The sequence below is a fragment of the Loxodonta africana genome, chromosome X (genome assembly GCF_030014295.1).
Source record: "Loxodonta africana isolate mLoxAfr1 chromosome X, mLoxAfr1.hap2, whole genome shotgun sequence".
In the NCBI taxonomy this organism is placed as follows: Eukaryota; Metazoa; Chordata; class Mammalia; order Proboscidea; family Elephantidae; genus Loxodonta; species Loxodonta africana.
The window spans coordinates 126,696,217-126,704,138 of record NC_087369.1 but is presented as its reverse complement, the minus strand read 5'-3'; the positions used below and the strand labels follow the sequence as shown (position 1 = coordinate 126,704,138).

At 39.1% G+C, this 7,922-nt stretch overlaps 1 long non-coding RNA gene across 1 annotated transcript; it reads right to left on the bottom strand.

Moving 5' to 3' along the window:
* Positions 1-310: 310 nt before the first annotated feature.
* On the bottom strand, positions 311-7,473 carry LOC135228976 (uncharacterized). Its single transcript, XR_010319830.1, has 3 exons — positions 7,443-7,473; positions 4,620-4,802; positions 311-2,036 (listed from the first exon to the last, which is right to left on the bottom strand). It is a non-coding gene; the product is annotated as an uncharacterized LOC135228976 (long non-coding RNA).
* Positions 7,474-7,922: the final 449 nt, after the last annotated feature.

The following is a 7,922-nucleotide window of genomic DNA, read 5'->3' as shown; positions in this document are numbered from 1 at the left end:
TTCCATCACAGTAATGGCAAATCTTCCCAAACCATATTCCATTCCCTCCTCTCCAAGGCAACAATTTCTATTCTATTCTTTTTTTGTTCACCTTAATGCCAGGGCCCGAAAAAATCCCCCAAACTAGCTTTGAGACAGCCATTACCTTGAAGCTTCTTGTCAGCTGCAGCCTTGTGAAATGCAGCCCCTCCTCCTAGACTGGCCAGGCTGAGCTCACTTCGAAGCTTCTCAGGGGTTGCCCCACCCCTGTCCTGTGCAGGGAAAAGCAGGGGGGGGGCTTTCCTTCAAATACAGGGAGGAGAATCATCAAGTTAAACTGAAATACACTTAATAAGAAGAAATGTTCATTTTTGAAGAACTCTGAAGTGGAATGGTAACATGTATCTCTTTAATTTCCATTCAAACCCCAGGAGTAGGTTATTTCCTGTAAAGAAGAGGCAGCAAATAAATACCTTTATCATGTAATAAAAAACACAGTTAAAGATGTCCCTTACTTGTTTTTCTTGCCTTTTCTGGCATCTCATTTTTACAAATGATTTTAAGACCCAGTCGGTCATTAAAAAGAACCGCTAGGTCCTTGTTTCTGACTGCAGTGAGCAAGACATTCTTTGGAGAATTAATCCACTACAATTTTAATTCTTCTCTCCTTTTAGTCAGGTCTTCTCATTCATCCTTCAGGAAGTTTTGGAGTTTTTTCAACTGAAGTCATTTCTAAATATAAAACATCAACTGTAATCCTTCAAGAAAAGAGGTATGTATCTGAAAATACCAAAATTGCAAACACGCACACACACACTATGGTAAAAACACAATATGCCAAAGTTGAAAATAAAAGAACCTGACAAAATTGTCTTCAATACAAAAAATATCTCTAGCCTGAAGTAGCTCTACAAATTAATAAAAAATACACAACAAGGTAAATAAAGGGGATCACCCCCCAAAAAAACCCAAACCCAGTGCCATTGAGTGGATTTGGACTCATAGTGACCCTACAGGACAGAGTAAAACTGCCCCATAGAATTTCCAAGGAGCGTCTGGTGGATTCGAACTGCGTACCCTTTGGTTAGCAGCTGTACATAAACAGGCAGTTCACAGTGCTCTGAGGGATTAATCTTCCTTACTCCTTATATTTACTTCCCCATGAAGCAAGTTCATGCAGTTCACCTACAGGTATCACTCTCCTTCTTACAGGGTTGCAAGCTTCTAGGCTGATCGGGTAACTTTGCTTAAATCTAGGGTTCTGTTACAAGCCCATTTGACCCTCACGACAATCAACACCCTGTAACTTACTTTACCTTTGTAATAAAGCTGATATTTTGGCTTCCATCTGCAATGCCATTTTTTTAAAATCATTTTGTTCAGTGGAGAAAGGAAGGTGTTATTTATCGAGGCCCCTCAAAACCCAAACATCTCAAATAAAAACTAAAACTAACACATAAAAGATATTCACCTTCTCTAATAATGCAAATATAAACAGCAATGAGATTCCATTTTCCCACCTAATTTGACTGATAAAGAAATCAGGAAATAATACATTGAACAGTTGGCAAGGGAATGAAGACACAGGCCCTCTTTCTCTCATGCCCGTGGTCACAAAGCTGGGAAGAGGGCAAGACAAAATCAAAGTCTATCTGACTCCAAAACAGGAGGACAGTGCTCTCTCTCTGCCAGTACTCACTGCCTCCTGGGCTTAGAAGCCTGCCTCATTGGTAGAACCAAGGATGACGGCATTTACCTTCAGATTCTAAGGAAACTGTGAACTGTGACCCCAGAATGGGTGCTGCTTCATCTCGTGTTCCTGCTGGCGAACACGCTGGTGATCTACAAATATCTTTAGTAATGACCATACTTACCCATTCACTCTTAAACAAACACATACATTCCCCCCATACAGATTAAAAAAATACTTCTTCTGCACCATGGTTTTGCACTTACAATAGTATTCACTCGGCCATTGAACAGTTATGATAGAAGTCTCTTCTATGCTGCAGGGGCCTGGCAGTGCCTCTTCTTTCAGAGCTATTCCTGGACAGGGACTGAAAATCATTTGTTATGCAGAGAAGTACCTACTTCAGTACACCCTTATTAGCAATTGGCAATGCCTTGTTTTTGTGCTTTTTCGTTTGCAATTGTCAACTCAGTATGGGAACATCGTATTTCTATCCTCATTTATTGAGCCTTTCTGTTCACAAAATATCCAAGAAATTAAGATTTAAATTTAGATTTTTTTGGTTTTAACTTATAGGTGTTATTTCCCGGGAAGTGCTAAAATCTACACACTGCCAATGGATAATGATGCTGCGGGTAAGTCTCTGGAGATAATGTTTACACTAAGTTTAAAAACAGAATTTATAAAAATGTTAAGTAAAGTTGGAGAAAACAAACCAAAAACAAACCCACTGCCGTCGAGTCGATTCCGACTCAAAGCGACCCTATAGGACAAAGTAGAACTGCCCCATAGAGTTTCCAAGGAGCGCCTGGCAGATTTGAACTGCCAACCCTTTGGTTAGCAGCTGTAGCACTTAACCACTCTGCCACCAGGACCTCACAAATCCATTATCACAATGAACAGGTAAACCATCTCTTGCCACATTCTGTGTGGTTTAGAGAAACTGAGCAGCACTATGACACAGCTCTTCCTGTGATTAACAGTGAGAAAGAAGGCATTCTGTGCTGGGGACTCTAAAGAAAGAAGAAGCATCATTCTTTGAAAGACCCATAGAAGAAGGGTCAGGCTGGGTCAGAATTATTCCCATAACCAACCTGAATAACAGACATCAAAGGTTCTTCGATGAGGCAATATGGATTTCTCTTGGCAGGACCCGATGTCTAACCTTTGAAAGTTTGTCACAGAAGCATTATGACAGGCTTACATTTTAAAAAATTTCCTATAGGCAGGCAGCCAGACAGACAGATGTGAGTTTGAGGCCTTTATTAGCTGAGTGGAGGAAAAACGGTCAAGTCCTTGACAACTATGCTACCTTGTAATCTATACAGACTACATAGCATAGTTAACGAAAACACATGGATCACAGTCATCTCTGACATTAACTTTTTGCTGCTGTCAGGTGCCACTGGGTCAGTTTTGACTCCTAGCAGCCCCACATTAATCTAGGCTGCTCAAATATTAAATATGAAAACATATTTAAATGTTAAATAATAAAAAGAGTTACCAGTCTAAGTGTGTGGTAAGAGAAAGATGAGACATAGGAAGGATGGGAAAAGCAGCCTTAAGTTAACCACAAAGAAACTGAATTTATACGTGTCTGGTTAGTGCAAATTAATACAGGCAAGAAATAATCAGTGTATACAAATATTATGGAAAAATCCATAGGTCACTGGTCTGGTTTTAGCTGCCTAGAGGAGAGGGTAGAACTGCCCCATATGGTTTCAAAGGGTGGCTGGTGGATTCAAACTGCTGACCTTTTGCTTAGCAATGCTGTAGCCTATTCTTATCTACCTGAAACTTCACAAGGTACCTGGATAGTGTTCGCAGTGGGTGATACCAGATTTGGGGGGAAAAAAAGGCAAAGAAGAAAAAGGATCAGAGAAGTTTGCTTTGCCAGAGTAGTGAGAAAGTGGACAATGAGAATGGAGAGATGCAAAGCAGAGGAAAAAACAGTGAGTATTGAACAGAGGAGCTCCGAGACTTGGAAAATATTTTGCGTGGATGAGAACAAAGTCAGAGAAGCATTATAATCCAAATTCAATATTCTATCTTCATTATTTCTGTTGCATAAGAAGGGGCTCTGGGGGCGTCAGGGACATTATTTGTGTTTCTGCATAATTTGGGTCTTTTGGACTCCCTGGTTTATTGTAAGGAATTGCTGCTTTTATGCTTTCTAAGCTGCCAGTGCTGCCCCATCTACCCAAGGCAACCACAGGAGGTCTCATGGACACAAGTTAAGAATATGAGCTTAGGAGTCAGGGATTTGTGATGGTTGCTGGGAAATAATTCCATGTGTTAAAACACTACAAACTATTACCTAAGAGGATATACAGGAGTCTAAGGAATGTTATTAAGACCTTAAAAGGGCCTTAAGAAATTTTTGTTAACTAAGCTATCTGGTGGTACAATGCTTGTTTGGCTGCTAAATGCACTGTTAAACAAAAGGCCAAGGGTTTGAACCCACCGGCTGTTCTGCAGGAGAAAAGACCTGGTGATCTGCTCCTGTAAAGATCACAGCCTAGGAAACCTTATGGGGCAGTTGTGCTTCGTCATGCAGGGTCTCTATGAGTTGGAATCTACTCAAGGGCATACAACAACAACAATATGCTACTAGTATGTGGTGATGACAACCTGGAATAGTCGTTAAGGATTTGAGAGACAGACTGTTGACACCCAGATGCCTCTTGTATGATCTATACATAGTGTTTTAAAACATTAGATTCTTTCCCAAAACTAGAAGCTCTGTCTTTTAATTACAAAACGTTATGGCTAAAGAACAGGGAGCAAGATAAATTATGCCCCAATTCTCAACCTTATATGATTTCAATAGGAAATGTGACTCTTAATACAAAGTGCTTATGGCTGAAGAGCAGCAAGCAAAGTAAGTTACTCCTCAAGTTCTCAGCATGTTTTTGACACGAAATGTTTTGTAAAATGGGAACAGCCTTACCCGGTGTCAGGGTGTGGTGGTGGGTCTGGCCTGTGAGCAGGCTGCCTGGATTCTCACTCCAGCTGCTCATCCAGCAGAGCCCTTATCCCGCTGTGCGCTCCTGTAGTGGCACGGCCTTTCTGGGGCTCAACAGGCATCACGTGCAGACTGCCCAGGTACTTGAATCTCTGATACTACACTAGACTGTCCAAAGAGAAGACAGGAAATCAGATCAATTACCTGGAAAAGGTGTAAAGAAATCTCTCTACCAAAACTCTGGCAGGCATGCCATTCTGAAACACAGGAATGAGATGAAATCTCATCCACAATAGAGATGTCATGATTATTTTCCTCCTTAATCTTATAATGTAGGACATTCTCTGTACCACAGGCATGCTGTTTAGTTCATGTTGAAATATCTCTCAAGAGAAGTATGAAGTTGGCCAGGAGAGAAGGGAAGTTAACAATCACCTTGTGTACTATGGATCAGACTTTGTCATGTTTTCTGTTTGAATCCTTAGATAGTCTTCACGTTGGGCTTTCTCTACCACATACATGGAATTTATTGAACAGAATTGCAACCACACTCTACACGCTTTCTCTCCTACATGCTGTCTCATTGTCTAATGCAAAATTCGTGTCATTGCTTTGTTTGCCCACTTCATAAAAAAATAGTTCCCTGAAGAAAATTTTGGACACTCGGCAAGCGCCCTCTTGTGACATGAACCAGAACTGCAGGCACCCAGGTCCTTATTGGGGAACGGTGGGAACTTTCCAGAAAGTAATCTTTTCAGGCTTCTAGAACTTTCAATCCTCAGATTAAGAGTTGTGTCATGCATGTTATACAAAAATGGGATCATAGTGTTTCATTCTAATGTTTTTTTTGTTATAATAGCTCTCTAATGCATATTATGTATTTTCCTTCATCTTTTGAATTTCCAAAGAAGGCAAATCCTCACTATAATTATGAAAATAGTTTGCACTATGTATTTCTGGATGTTTCCTATACATACTTATAGAAGTGCATGGCTTTCAAAACCAGCCTTTTTATACCGCCCAAGAGTATGTTTGAATATCCTTCCATATCAATAAATATTTTTCACATCATCCTTTGTAAACTACGTCACAAGATTTTTCCATGTTTCTAAAATTTTTAAATCTCTTTTTTCTCATCATGAAAATCATTCAAGCTTGCTTTTTTTAAAATAACATTTAAAAAATGGAGAAATGTTATATACAAGTTTAAAACGTCCTGTTTGTCCAACTACATTTATATTTCCAATTAATAAATTAGCATGTATATTTCCAGAGTTTTCTTGCATACATTATACTAATGCACACACATCCTTTTCTCTAAAAGATGGGATTTTTATGATACAGGCCATTCTGCAATTTGCTTATTTTTAGAATATACACTGGAAATCTTTTCTTATTACCTTTAGAGTTAATTCATTGTTTTTACAACAGCTATACAGTATTCAACATTACGGACGTACTGTCCTACATGGTATTCCATAATTCCCTTCAAACATTTTTAAAATTCTTTTTTCAAATGTACATAAAAATTCAAATAGATATCTTCTGCCTAAACCAAAGTCTGATCTTGGACTTTGAATTGCAAAGAAAGCACAAGCAACCAAGTAACCAGCCTTCTCAGATCCACAGAATAATCCACCTTTAAAGACAAGGGAAGGTGCCATGTGTGTGGATCTGCTTAAGTGTCGGTAGCAAAATGGATTATTCTCTTTTCAGCTTCAACGTGTTTCCAAAAAATGCAAAAGGTACATAAAATCTAAAGACGAAAACACACACCATCTAACCCCTAAGTTCTTCACTGCTTGTTTTTGAGTCTTAATTCTTTTGATTTTTTTCCCTAATCAAATTCATACTTGAGTACACTATCTGAAATTACATTTACTCACTGATATATTTTAATTTCTCTCCATGTTCATATATGATTACACTTGGGGGCAGAAACATTTCTCCCCAATGTTTTTAAATTCTCATGTTATTTTTGTGCTGACATACGTACTACATGCTAAGTGAAATGTGGAAGAAAGAAGTGCAAAATTTCCTCCTTTTTCAGGTGACCCTTTCCCAAGACATCCCTTATTGTTTGGAGTGTTTTGTTATGTTAATATATGTCTTGATTTTCCCCTAGTTTATTATCCTTCAGGTATTTTTCATATTGCAGTACAAATAAGAATATACCATTCCATTGACAGGTAGAGACGTAGACACAGATAATCTTTTGCGCATCTGTAAAAAAGCGATTTTTAAAAAAGACACTGACTATCCCCTGACGAGTAACCAAAACTCCTAATTCTGAGAGGTACTCGAATCTCCAGTTATCTATTACTTCAAATTATTACTATACAAACTCCACCAAAACAGTAAGATTTGTTAGAAACAGAATCAGCACGACCAAAGTAACGTAAAATGCCAACGGCCCCCGCCCCCAAACTAACAACTACATTTTCTATTTAGGATTATCACAAACATTTTTTCAAAATAAAATTAATTTTCCACGTTCTGTTTTGTCATTTATCTCAGCCACTACTGCTTTTTGGTTGCAATATAAAATGCCCTACGCAAAAGTCAGCTTTTGCAACCTAATGAGGCATTTTCCGCAGGTGTAATCTGATCACCGATTCCCCCCACTGTGGACTTTTAAAATATCTGGACAAATACAAATTCAGGTACTAATTCCCTCACAGTGACAATAACTCTCACAAAACAGCACTCCTTTCCCACTATTCCAAAGTAGTAGTCCCTTCTTCTTTTACCTTTACTCCCAAACCTCAAGAAATTCCGGAAAATAACTGCATTTAAGACAGCCATTACCTCCAAGGTTCTTCTGTTCAACCGAAGCCTGCGAAGCCTGCAGCGCAGCTCCTCCCACAAGACTGGCCAGGCTCAGCTCACTTCCAAGCTTCTAGAGGATGCTCCGCCCCCGCCCTGTGATGGGGAAAGCAGGAGGTCCTTTTCCTCCTTTAGAGGCAGGAGAATCGCCAGTCAGTTTAAGCCGAAATGCAGTTAAAGGGCAGAAACGTTCCATTTAAAGAACTTTAAAGGGTAATGACAACGCATGTTTCTTCAATTTCCATCCAGACCCCTAGGGTGGGTGATTTCTTGAAAAAAACAAACAAAAAGATACCAAATCTCTTTATCATGTAATAAAAATTCAGTTAAAAATATTCCTTATATATATATATTTTCCCCTTCCTCCTCTGGAACCTTATTTCTGGTGAATTTAAAACCCACTGGTCAAGCTCCATTAAAAAAGCATCCTAAGGACCTTGATAGGGATTGTAGTGAATCAAC